The sequence below is a fragment of the Mchenga conophoros genome, linkage group LG19 (assembly GCF_057382185.1).
Source record: "Mchenga conophoros isolate Kocher_MC1m ecotype Shallow Benthic linkage group LG19, M_conophoros_male_GT1.1, whole genome shotgun sequence".
In the NCBI taxonomy this organism is placed as follows: Eukaryota; Metazoa; Chordata; class Actinopteri; order Cichliformes; family Cichlidae; genus Mchenga; species Mchenga conophoros.
In genome coordinates this window covers 26595491-26609666 of record NC_140544.1, presented here as the reverse complement: position 1 = coordinate 26609666, position 14176 = coordinate 26595491, and positions in this window count along the sequence as shown.

The following is a 14176-nucleotide window of genomic DNA, read 5'->3' as shown; positions in this document are numbered from 1 at the left end:
TCAGTGACAGGATATGAAACCAAGCTCGTAATACTGCTAGCACAATGCAGGAGGAGCAGGAATAATAATACAAGCCCTTGGTATTATCAGCAGAATGTGGATGTGACTGAGCCCCAGAGGTGTAGCTGGCAACAGCAAAACAGTTTAGCATAATGAAATTAGATAAGCATTGCTGAAAGAGGTTACATCTTATGAATATATTTAAATTGCTCTATTATGCTTTTCAAACCCCTGTGAATTGTTTCTAACTGTGAAAAAACAAAATATGTATCAAATGTTTCTAAAGCAAATATGACTCAGAGTCACAAAGCAATCCAAAACTGCTGACTATGCAGTTGATATGGTATATGGTAAGTACCGCTGCTCTGTGTATGGACATGCTGCATGTTGTAATAAACAGAACTATAACCCGCATAAAAATTGGTGATCGGTCTCTGTTCCCTCATACTAGAAGAAAAGCCAACAACAAACCTGAGTATGATAGCGAACGGAGGATTTTACCTTCAAACAGAGTGCTCTTGCTCACAAGGTCTGACATCTTGCTGCTCCAAATTCAATGACTTCTTAGTCTCCAGGGTTATCGCTGTCTCAACATCAATTTTATCATTTGCACTACAGCCTGAACCCTTTTTAGTTGTTCCTTTGAAAGTTGGAGCTTCGTTGTTACAGTATCTCTGTCTTTAAGATGTGCTTCATCCCAGCGGCTCTTACCTGGATACTGTTTTGCAGCACACTGTTAAAGACATCTTTAACTTTAAGAAAAACTACAACCATAATAAACTGCACGAGTGCGGAGAAACGTTTGCAGCAAATAGAAAACCAAGACTGCTAAGGAGTAACTATTGAATTCTTTAAATGGGAAGTGAAACCTGTGACAAGAATCCTCATAAATAAAGTTAAGTCTACTCAAAAGTACTTTAAGTACTACTTTTTTAGTTGCCCATCTCTTTTTTATTCATCTAGCTGTCTGCACAAGACTGCTTTCTTATTGTTCAAGTTTATTTACTCAGAAAGTGCAGGATTGGAGAAAAAAAATGATTTAATAATGAACAAACTTTTTGCTGTTGTTCACATTTCCTGTTTCCAATAGAATGATTTGACTATTTTTATGCTGCAGCAAGCAATCACTGTCTTATTCTGTTGTTTCTCTGATATCCATTAACATTTAACTACTGGTTTGGCAATGGGTCAAGGGTAAAGGGGGTTTTACGTTGTGATGCTGTTGTTACTGGTGAGAAGTTGAAGTGGTGTACATTTTGTGCTTCCTGTTATAAATACCACCAACAACACAAGCCCTACCAGTTTCTATAACGTTGTTCAATTAGCAAAACTCACTCAGAGATGCCTTTTTCAATTGAGCTGGAAAGCATGTGCAGCAGGTTAGGGTGATTAAGGATAGAGCTGGAAAAGTACAAAAGATGATAGAAGGAGCACTTTGAGAAGCTAGTTAATGAATAAAATGAGAGAGAGACAGAGAGCAAGAGAGAAAGGGATGGATGGAGGAAAGTTAGTGAATAATAAAGTGTAGTATTAGTAAGGAGGAAGTGAGGGCACCTATAAAGAATATAAAAAGTGGAAATTGACTGGTCCAGATGACATACCCGTGGAGGTATGGAGATCTCTAGGAAAGAGGACAGTAGAGTTTTTAACCAGAAGAGAGGATGCTTCAGGAATAGAGAAAGAGTTCTGATTTTCAACAACAAGGTTGAAGTGCAGAGTTGTACTAACTACACAGGGATGAAGCTGATGAGCCAGAAGAAAGAGTTGCTAAAGCTAGTTTAATAAAAGAGATGACAATCTGCGAGCAGCAGTATGGCTTCATGCTGAGAAAGAGCACTACGGTGCACAGACAGTGTACAACAGAGGCTAAGAAAAGTGTGCAGGCAGGTGGAGTGAGTGGAGATGAGTGTTGGGTGATTTGTGAGTGAAGGACAGCAGCACGAGTGAAATAAAAGGTTTACAAGTCGGTAATGAGACCTACTATGATGAATGATTTGGTGAAAATGGCAGTGACAAAAAGACAGTAGCGGTGGGAGATCTGAAGATCACTTTGGCACCAGGATGGAGAGAATTAGAAACGGGAACATCAGTGGGACGGCTAAGGTTGAGCAGTTTGGAGACAAAGTTGGAGAGACAAGGCTGAGATGCTTTAGTCATGTGGAGATGAAAGATAGTGGATACACTGGACAAAGGATGTCAAAGATGAAGCGGCCAGGGAGGAGGGAAAAATGGAAGACCACGGATAAGATTTATAAATGTTGTAAAGAGGATATGCACAGAGCTCGTGTGACAGAGGAGGATGTGAGGGTGAGATAAAGGCAGATGATCTGCTGTGACAACCCCAAAAGGAGCACCTATAAGATGGCTTTTCTAACCTAAATAATTCCAACAGGCTAATCTAGCCTAGTGACCCAGTCTAATGAGTTCTTCAGAATAAACATTGGTGACATGACATCTCTCAATTCACATTTCTCAGGGAAGCACTTAAAGCTATACACTGCAACTGGTGAGGATAATCTAGACCAATTGCATATTTTTTTTTAAAGCTATGGACCTTTCTGAACAAATTACATATCTCTTTAATCTTCTGTAGTTTTCCCTCAGGTCTGGAAATCTGCAATTTTAGTCTCTCCGCAGAAGGGTGGTGATGAAAGTCCTGGAGTCATTAGTTAATATTCAACTCAAATCACACCTCTCAGGAGATTCTGTTAAGTCCAGTGGTCTTAGAGCTAAACTTTGAAATGTCACTGCTATTACTTTGGGATATATATTACATTCACTAATGATATTTTGTGTTGCCCTCTTTAATACAAGCATTTGAAACAAATTGCTGGAAGTCTGCTAGTCCTATAGAACAAAATGGGTTCTGTAATTTTTGCCATTGTGAAGACTTAGTAGTGGGTTCAATTTACAACTTGCATGTTGTTTTAATATATATTGCAAACTGTAGTACAAGGATAATTTATACAGAAATAGAGCTCAGTTTTTTGTGTCCCCAGATTTATTACCGGTCACACTTGCATATTTGATTTTTGTATTAAAAGAACCCTAAATGGAAACTTGCCATTATGGTGTATATCACTTTCTCATTTAACTGGTCATAGACCTTATTGGCTATTACTCAAAGTTTAGCTTCAGACTATAGTAAAAAAAAATGTACATAGTCACTGTAACTTCACCCACCCGTAGTGTCCTGTTATGTAGCCTCAAGCTGAGCGTTTTCTGCTTTGATCACCTTTGTATTTTCAAACCAGTTGTGACAAACTGGAATGGATCTGTAAAAACAGATGCTTGTGATGGTCAGTTCATTAACCACTCAACATACTGGTTATAATCCACCAGTTAACCAGTCGCTTGATAAGTCATGAGATCAACTCCATCACAAACATTAAAAGCGGCATTTTTGATACCCTGCAAAGAGGGAAATGGCTGCACAAAAACAAACACTGTGGTCCTTTAAACTGACAAAAAGCCATAGAATGACCTGCAGGTATTCAATCGCCTCCACAGCCTCCATTGTTGTGTTGTGTTTGTGTCGCATACAAATTACTTCACAGGACTTTCAGCCGTGCTGCTACGAAGACCCCACACACATTGAGGTGATACTCAGTTGTAATGGAAAATGACCCAAACTGTTGAGAGTATAGTCGAGCCAAGATTAAATTGAATAAATACTAGTGGAAAAGAGGCAAGAGTCTCATCATTAGTGTTGTCAGGAAGGGAAAGTACACATCAAGCATGTCATCTATATCCACTGTCATTTCTTTTAACCCAAGTTGTATCATTTCCCTTACTAGTGACATCAAAAAATTGAGCTGTGTGATACAAATACAGATAGTTTATGACTTTATTGCACACTGATCAATGTAAGCATCATTCCTCAACAGGATCCATTCATTTGATTAGGTGTGTCTGTTGTAGTTAGATGAAAGTACAGCGTTGTGTGTTCAGAGAACAGTGTGTAATACTGCCCATGACACCTGATTCTCCTACACTAGAATGAGGAGGTAAGAAGGTTTCAGCTTAAGGCTGTAAATAGTGGTAAATAGTAAACAACCTCAGAAGATTAGGAGGTTAAGAAACTCCATAATATAGCCCGCTCACCTCCAAGTATTAAATTGCTGGTAAAATTGTCTCATGTTCTGATTTAACCAACTAATCACTACATTCGAAAATATTTAATCTCCTTTTATTTAATTTTATTAATCACATATTTTCAAAACACTGAACCCATGTAAATTTGAACACCGTGACTGTGACTGTTGCTTACTTATTTATTCAGTAGTTAATTTTTTAAATCTGTTTAATTTTTATTATTATTATATTTTTACTTATTTATAAGAGAATGGTCACTATGATAAACACAATGACATCTATGCAAGATAAAAGTTACTAATCCCTGAAAATAAGAAAATCTTGGTATAAGTCAGTTCCTTTTACCAATTTTCAAGTGCAAATTACTTCAGGTGTCATGTTTGAAGCTAATCCACCTCGGCTGTCACCTCCTGCCCTGAATACTCAAGTATTCTTCTTAATTTAAGTGTCCTCTGATGTGATTTAAGATTCCAGGATCGAACAACCATTTCCGCACCTGGCTCTCAGGCAACAATACCTCCATTACAGCACTGACAGCACAGTTTAAAAGTCACCACAGTAATTTGCTGATAATACCAAGGGCTTGAATTGTATTTGCAAGCCTTCACAATTGCCAACAAAAACACAATTTGACCAATAGAGCAAACAAACAAGACTATATTTAAGATATATATTTTGTGCTTAACAAGCACTTATGGCTGGTAGACACTTTACCGTAAACTGTGTACACATACTGGGAGAGCCAGTGTGTTTTGGACCTAAAAAGGCTGAACACATGGACTAACAATGATTAGAAGGCATTTTATTGGAAAAATACTCATGTATGAGAATGAGATAGATCTTCAGGGATGGAGCAAGCAGGCTGATAAGGACAGCCAATAAGAGTGAGCCAAGCAGAGCCTGCAGAAAGGCAGACCGAAAACTAGGCGATGAGGTGGTCAAGCTAAGAGAGTTAAATTAATTCAGAGCAAAAACCCAACTAGCAAACTTTAAGAAGGGCCTTAGTATCTCCACCACTGCAGCAGGCAGAAAGATCTAGCTGAGAATGTCTGATGAATCAAGGGTGAAATAATGCAGAAGAACAGGCTTAATAATCAAAAGTGTTCACATTTTTTGGTGGGGAGAAATTTGTAAGCACCAGTCCTACAACACATAAGCTGAATGTTGTAGAAGTGAATAGAAAAAGATAAGCTATAAAATCAAAAACTGAGCTGAAAGATGCTGTGGCTCACTACAGTTTAATCCACCATGTTTAAATGTTCAGTCATGCTGGTACCAAGTTATCTGCCTTCCACAGTCAAGAGGACATGAATCCAACAGAAAAGTCTATCTGTCATCACATTGTTGGATTAGAGAGTTCAGAGACTGTGCAGCGGTGTTCAGATACAACTTAAACTTACACTTCAAACTGAGCAGGTCGCCCTATAATAGCAATATATCACTCAGTGCAAGATCATCTCTGGAGACTCTAACTAAGTTTATAGAGACACTATTTCAAAGAATTTTGAATATATACAAGTTTTTTTAAGATTATAAGTGTGTCATTTTTCTTGTAGGTCTCAGTCTTAAGCACATTTATATGGTTTGAAAAGAATAAAAACAATACACACATGAACTCTAATGTAAACTTGCGAAGAATGAACTAGCAAAAAATGCAAGTACAGACTTGTGTATATGAAATGTCCCCTGTGTTGTGACATTACAGGAATCTGCCGCCTTCAAAGTTATTAAATGATTCTTCTTCCTTTTCTTAATAATAATAATGATAAATAAAATGCACAACGCTGCAGTACTTTTAATACAGCAAGCTCACAAAAGCTCTGCTCTCCTCCAGAGAAGCAGCTGTCAGACAGAGAGAAAACACAGCTCCTCCACTCTTACTAAATGATATTCATCCATTACCAATGACGACTGGATTGCCCTGAGCTAAATGAACTTCAGAGGTGATATTACTTTATACAATGAATAATATCCCATTTTAATTGCCACCACCATCAGCTGTATATCAGACAGCCTGAAAATCAAGCCCTTAACTGACTAAAGCCACATCACATCAGTTATTTTGTGCTGCACTACATCAAAGTGATTCTTGTCTTGATGCCTAATTAAATGAAAGGCAGATGTGAGTAACAGACCCTCCAGGTTCATGCATGTGTGACCTGGTGGTATGAACTCCATAATGATGACAGTATGCGATAGACCAAGGACATTTTTCAGCTTTCATATTACATAATCCATGCCTGAGTTGAGACTCCTCCTAAATAAAAGGAAATCTCTGTGAGCTGAGAGAAAAGTCTTTGACTGATTGTCTGCTCTTTTTTTCTCCTGCTCTCTTGAAAGTCAGCAGTAAATGTCCTCCTCGTTTTAGAGCCCTTTAAGATTATTGTTTTCCTTTTATTGGCTGTCAGGCTCTGTGAAGTGCCGGTGACTTGTCCTGGGTGGCATGCTGCTCTTCGACCAAATTCAGCTGGCATATTCCCCAGCCTTCCTGCAACCCTAACTTTGATAAGCAGTTAAGAAAAAGAATGGACCTCATCAGTTGAGGAAGTTGGGAAATGGGAAAGGGAATTGAACCACTCACTCCTGATAGTCACTGGCACTCTAACCACTCAGCTCCGGGTCACCTGATTCTTAGTGGCAGCATTGTGAACAAAAGAGCAAATTAAATTTAAACAACACTAAGAGTTTTCAGCTACACTAGAAAATCTGCCAGCTTGCTAGAAATTTTATTTAATTTAATTTTAAAATTAAGTCATCAAAAAATGAAAATAAAAGACTAAAATTTTCACCAAATAAAAATTAAATGAAATTACCCAGATTATTGCATTTTCAATTTCAGTCTTGACCAAAACTGTGGATATTTTGTGGGTATTTACTCAGATTCTGATAAATTTTGTGCGTGCTCATGTGGTGGAAAGGTTATGAAACTGCATAAACAAAAAAAAATCCGCGTTCTTATTCTCAATGTACAATGGGCCCACATCTAAATCTTGTATGACTGGGTAGCTCTGAGGGGCTTATACTGTAAGTATTCTTTTTTTTTATGGTGGAGGCATAGAGTACAAGCGTGGATAAAGCATATGCATTATTAAACTGTACAGTGTTAGAGGGTACAGACACTACATGAATTATGTACTATATTATTTGAGCTTCAGTCTTCTCTCACTCTTTTCTGCTTCTACCTACATGCAGGAGCTTTGGGCAGATATCGCCTATGTTTAATGTGGAGTCAAAACAATGCTGAAGGACACAACATCCAGTCTTGTTTATTTCACAATACTATTCGTAGCTGTTAGATAAATGTCTTAATGTCTTTTTCATTAAAAAACGATCATTGCAACTTATCCAGTATTATCACACTTTTTTGAAAACTGAATGAAATCAGTTTAATATTAAACCTGTTTATGTTTGATTGTTTGAAATGTTGACATGATGTGTGGTAGCAGAAATCGCTGCTTTTTCAACAGGCTGAATCAGGTAACACTTCAGTGTCTTAAGAAGATTTTTAGGGAGAGGTGTGATTAGGTTGAAAGCTTGTGAACTTTACAAAATTAAGTGATTTGATGGCCACTCACTGTAACAGTTATTTGTAATAGAAAGAAAAAAAGTGGTATTTTAATGGCAGTGGCAGAGGCAGGTGATTTTTATAGCGGAAGGTTTTTTTCAAGGCAAATCGCTGTAGCAGTGTTAAACCGACGGATTCTTATATAGCGCTTTTTTACTCTACCTGAGCACTCAAAGTACTTTCTACAACTTGCCTCCTTCTCCCATTCATAAAACCATTTTTTCTATGCTTTTTGTAAGTGCTTTCTAGCCTACATTAACACACATTCATAATGCATGGATGCAGTGGAGAGTAACTTGGGGTTCATATCTCACCCAAGAAAAGACTGGAGCAACCAGGGGTCAAATCACCAACCTTTTGATTAGTAAAAGACCTGCTACACCCACCCCAAGGCCAGTCAGTGGTCACTCAGGCCTCTCATTTTTTTATGCAGTGATAACTGCCACAGTGCAGTGATGACTGCTCTGCCACCTGTAGCTCAGGTGGCAGAGCAGGTCAGCCACTAATCAGAAGGTCGGTGGTTCGATCCCAGGCTGCCTCCTGGCTGCATGCCAAATATCCTTGGGCAAGATACTAACCCCATGTTTCCCTACTGGTGGTGGTCAGAGGACCCGGTGGCGCCAGTGTCCGGCAGCCTCGCATCTGTCAGTGCGCCCCAGGGCAGCTGTGGCTACAACGTAGCTTGCCATTGGCAGTGTGTGAATGGGTGAATGACTGAATGTAGTGTAAAGCGCTTTGGGGTCCTTAGGGACTGAGTAAAGCGCTATACAAATGCAGGCCATTTACATAGAAGTACACTAAAAGTACTAAAAGTATGTTGTAGAGAAACAGCTTGTTAAAAATAGTTACTGGATATAAAACCAATTTTAGGACTATGTTGATGTCACGATGTGGTTATAGGGACTCAAACGCAGAGCGGTTAGATGTCTCCAAAATGCAGTTTATTTACAGTTCCAGTGCACAATATATATACAGTGAAGGGAATCCAAAACTCCAGGGAATCACAGGGTAGCTCTCTCACACTCGCTCACGTCTTCTTGCCCACACTCACACACGTTCACACGGCAGGGAGGTCGCAGGTCCGGGGGGTAAGGTCTGAAGCAGAAGAGAAGGGAAGTCACAAACTAATCACAAATCACGACGCACAAGTCCACAGGAGCTGTGAGAACACTAACGTCAGTAGTACAATCATCCAGCGACGAGAGGATCTGTGTTCCAGCCTCAAATAGTGCTCCCGGTGATGACAGGTGATTGTTGTCAGGTGTGTGGGCCAAGGGCGGGAGCCCACAGTGAGCTCCACCCAGGCAGAGAGGGAGAGAACCGAAACAGCAAATGTAGCCTTGTGGGGCCGACCGGGCAGGCACAGAGACCATGACAGTTGATTGTATAGAGTGCCCAGTAGGGAAGCCTGGCTGTAGCCATTTCTCAGTTTTGAATGGTCAGAATTCATGTAGGAACTATCTCTTTAAAAGTAGACATACAAATACAACCATATCTAATATAAAATATAAACAAAAAAAATAAACAAACAAACGGCCGGAATAATTTATAACATAATTTCCACTCTTGAGTGAGTTTTAGTTTGGGGTTCAATGTGGGGTTCAATGGGTTCAATGTGACACTTGAAGATGTAATGCAGCATCTATAATCATGTTTTATTGCTAAGGCTGAGTGTGTAGTAGGAAAGGCTGCAGTGAGAAGGATGTAGAGGTGAACTTGGTGTTTGTCCCTGTCTCATTCTCCTGACAAGCCTGGGACTTTGGGATCTAGGGTAAAGAGAAGGCGCTGTCTCATTTCCACTTTTGCTCTATATCATAACACAATACCTCGAGAGTTGTGGGGAAAAAAGAAAAGAAAGGACCCTATACAGTTCCACGGATTTCCACATCATTGTATAATGTAGTTTCATTCCGGCTTATATAGATTCGACAGAAAGTAGGGCAAACTGATGAGTGCGGAGCAGAGGGCAGCCTTGCCCACATACTTCCACTACGTACATGGACTCTGATGAATCAGAAACTGCAGATATGCAGTATGTATGTACACTCATCCATGTACTTGCATATGTAAAAGTGATCTGCATACTGAACAGACAGAACAAAACAAAAAGAAGCTCATCTGATTGTTTCATCTTATGTCAGGGCAGCGCATTAATATGTTAATGACGAAATCTTTGGTGCATTTATATATCGGAAGAGAAGAGAAGAGAAGAGAAGAGAAGAGAAGAGAAGAGAAGAGACTGCCTTAAACACATCATCATTTGTGTTCCTGTTGGTTTTTCCTCTTCAGAAAATTCTCCCCCAGGTTTCCCAGCTGAGGTTTTATCAGGTTTCAGCTTATATCCAGGTGGTTAAATGCCCTTCTGGCAGTGCTTCTTAACACCTTGCTTAGCTTTGCCTTTCCACTCCCCCACAAGATAGAGTGGACTGTGAAGACCTAGCATCTAACCCTGAATGGCATAAAACCACATGTCCAGCTGTTGTTGCAGTAAAGTTCATAGTGTGCAAATTTCCTTTGAAGACCTCTTCAGATGCTCAACCACAGGGACTTTATGTTCAAGCAGAAGCTGTTTCAATCCATCAGTGTACCTGATATTACAATGACAGCTCACAATGCCCTTATCTTAGATAGCTTTCATCTATCTATCTATATTGATTGATAGATTGATCACTTCTTTAAAAGGCTCTTATTGCATATAGCGTTCTACCAAACATGCATGCAGCATCTGTAACATGCAATTAGGATTGTGGGAGAATAGTATACATGGCACATTCAGACATTCACAGTAAAGTGTGCTTTTTACATCCTTTGCTTTTATTTTGACACTTTTAAAGTGTGAACCCTGAACACAAAAACACACTTACAACACACCTGCCAATATAACTATCCCCTATTTTTCACAGCCATTCCATGCCATTATATCACATTACACCACATTCTTCCTGTTTGAACTCACATCTGTCCATGGCTCACCTCCTGCCTCAGTCTTGCCCGTTCTGTGCTCTCTGACTGCTGAAAGCCTGCATTTCAACCTACATTCGCTTGTGCATCAGTATTGGTTACATTTTTCTGTTAAGATAAAAAACAAGTAGATAAAACACACTGAGCTCTGACATACACTAATCAAGTACATTTGAATAAATTTGAAGAAACTGGCATCCTGTCACATCACATAATCTCAAAGCCTCACCTTCATTATTTTTACCAGGCAACAACCTGCTGTAGTCAGCACCTCACCAGCAATGATGTGCACTCTCGTTGCATCATACCTTTTTCCTCCTGAAAAAAGCTGTTTTGAATTTTATATATGAAAGGGATCAGTGGTTCTGTCTTTACTCTCTTTCCCCTCCTTTATCCTGTCAGAAAGCTTCTGATTGTGTTTCGCCAGTTTTTCTTTAATCTCCCAGGGATGAGATATTATTTTCACTGTCTAACACTCTGGAGGGAATCTGTCAACTCACTCCCCTCCAACATGCATGTGTGAACACATTTTTTCATCACGTGCATATTCATACTCACTACATCTTTCACCGTTCAAGTGTATGAGGCCACCGACAGCGGGCTCTCTTTTCACAGCTCCGTGGGTTTCACGGCCTATGACGATGCTTTGCTCCCTGCAGCATCAGCGGGGTACCGGAGATAAGAATTACTACATGAGGTTACAGCCACTATTAACTGTGGTTGACAGACCGAACCAGGGTTTGGACTGGCGAAGATCATTACACAGCTCTGCAGGCAGAGATGTGAAATGGAGGGGAGGTGTTAATAAAATCCCAGAAAAAACTCTAAGTTAAAAAGCTGTTTTAGACAAATTTTAATCAAATTCTGAAGTTGATAGAAGCTTGGATCACATTCACAACATAAACAAACAGAACTGAAATTGATTGAAACCACAGTGAGACTAACTTGTCTAAAAAGTGTCTGTGATCTTGGTGTTTTCACATCTTCACAAACCAACAGCATCAAAGGGGAAAACAAACCAGAGTTCGATTCAAACGGACTAAACAACGCACGTGTAAAAGTGTTTGAAAAAACAAACAAACCTAGATTGGACTAAATCGTCAATAACCTCATCCTCCATCAGTGAAAAGAACACAGATGGTTTCTTGGAACTCACTGAAAAACTGGGGATGTTGCACACTTACAGTAAATCGTCGATCATAAAGTATGCTCTTTCCAAGTTTATGCTACTTTTGGATTCTAGTGCCAACCTTTAGTGACATGTTATAATAATATAATAAAGGTATTGACCTCACGGTGAACTAGAAATTCAGGTATGGAGTCAGTCACACAGGAAATGCAAATCTCTTTAATCTGTAATCATTTCCATATTCTTATTTTTTTAAATCCACATTGAATGGTGACAATGATCCCATAACTCTCTAAGTCCTTAGCTAATAACGCCTGTGAATATGCTACCAGACATCCTTCTGGTGTGGAGGTGACATACATATTTGCACAGTATTACCTTATTACTGAGTGATGGGTGTCTATTTATTTGATTGTATATTTTTTATGAAATGGTGGATATATGTTATTAATGCCTCCTGGGTTTTAGCCTTTACCATAAGAAGTGCTCCGTAATCCTTTAAAAAAAGTAAAGAAAATCCAGATTAAACCACATTAAATCAATGCTCAAAAATACAGCTACAGTACATTGCTGGGTATTGTTTTAATTCAGTGTGTGATTGTTGTTGCCCCGCTCCTCTAAACTCTGTTAAATATTTTTAAGTCAAAGCAAAACTTTTGTGTTCATAAATGTGTGTTTACACTTTACTTGCTTTGTTGTTTGGTGGCTTTCACATTCATGTATTTATTACTTCCAGGCTGGACTACTGTAAATCATTATTATCAGGTTGCTCTAAAATTCCCCAAAAAGCAACATAACTAAGGGAGGGTTTAGGGCCACCTGATCCAGCCCTAGCTATAAGCTTTATCGGGAAAGGAAAGCTTAAGCGTAATCTTAAAAGTAGAGAGAGTGTCTGTTTCCCAAATCTGAGAAGCCAATATAGGAGAAATATGCTGTCTTTCTAATCCCTGTCAGTATCCTCTCTGCAGCATTCTGGACCAACTGAAGGCATTGGCCTATAGGATGCGGGGGCTTCCCATATTCCCATCTTGTTCACTCATCTCTTTTCACTCTCCATGTGTTTATACACCACTCTGCATTTAATAATTAGTTATTATTAATCTCTGGCTGCCAACCAGTTGCTACAGATGGCTTCCCCTCCTTGAGCCTTGTTCCGCCAGATGTTTCTTCCTGTTAAAAGGGAGTTTTTCCTTACTACTGTCGCCAGGTGTTTGCTCATAGAGGGTCCTCTTCTCTCGTCGTTTTCTCTCTATTTTAGTAGAGCCTTTATCTTACAATATAAAGCACCTTGAGGAAACTGTTGTTGTAATTTGGCACTGTGTAAATAATTAAAATCAACATCGTTAGGTTATCTCTTGATTAGTTAAAAATGACTTTTTATTATTATTATTTTTATTACAGTTTATTTAAAATAAACTGCCATCTTTCTTACACTCTTACATGCTGTAACATACAGCAGGCCTGTAAAAAACCTCAGACAAACAGCTCTCACTTTAAAAGTGTGACTCATGACTCAAGCACCACGTTTTTTATCTTCAGGTTTACAAGCCAGATTACAGCAAAATCAATGCAAATAATTGTCTTCAGACTCAACAAGAGAAGCTGCGTGTTCATTGTAAAACGGTCTTCACACTTATGGCTGAATGGGTTTCAATAATTTAGTTGCATACAAGGATAACTGGAATGGTAATGCACGCTCGCGCTTGAAAAAATGGTGAGGAAAGAACACACACACTCTCTTTCTGGCACTTGACATCACTTGACCTTTTGACTCATAACTGCAGGTGGAATAATGCATTGGAGTAATCATACTCTGATCAATAACACAACATGATTTAGAACACAGGTCATGATATGTACCGTGTTTATTTGGAAATCAATGTAACTCAGTGAAATGAATGAACTGGCTTAACCTCGTGTCATGTGGTCCTGACAGCTCTTTAACCATGTTTCAGTTTTGTTGTTTTTGCTTTTTATTTCTGGGTAAATAATGGATGTATTCAAACAGACGAATGCTTCCAATTATTCCCCTCTGTACTCGTCACTAAATGGTATAAATACAAGTATTAGGAATATGAGGTGTCTGTTTGTCACATACGAAAACAAGTTCTCTTAATGAAAAATTAATTGCCTTCTGTTATCTGCTGGTCTTACAACACATAATGAAAAGGTGTTGTGCAAATTTTACCAGCTGTGACGTGTGTGTGTGTGTGTGTGTCATGACAGCAAACCTGAATACAAGCAGGAACAACCACAAATCCACTACTTCATCAGGTGTTTATATTTTTGTCTGATGGTCACTCTTAATCCTTTTATTTTATTAATCTTATTCATTGTATATCTTATTGTTTATTATACTCATGTTTTAATATTTAATATATACACTGATTTATTTATCTTCTTTTTCATTTATGTATTTATTTTAT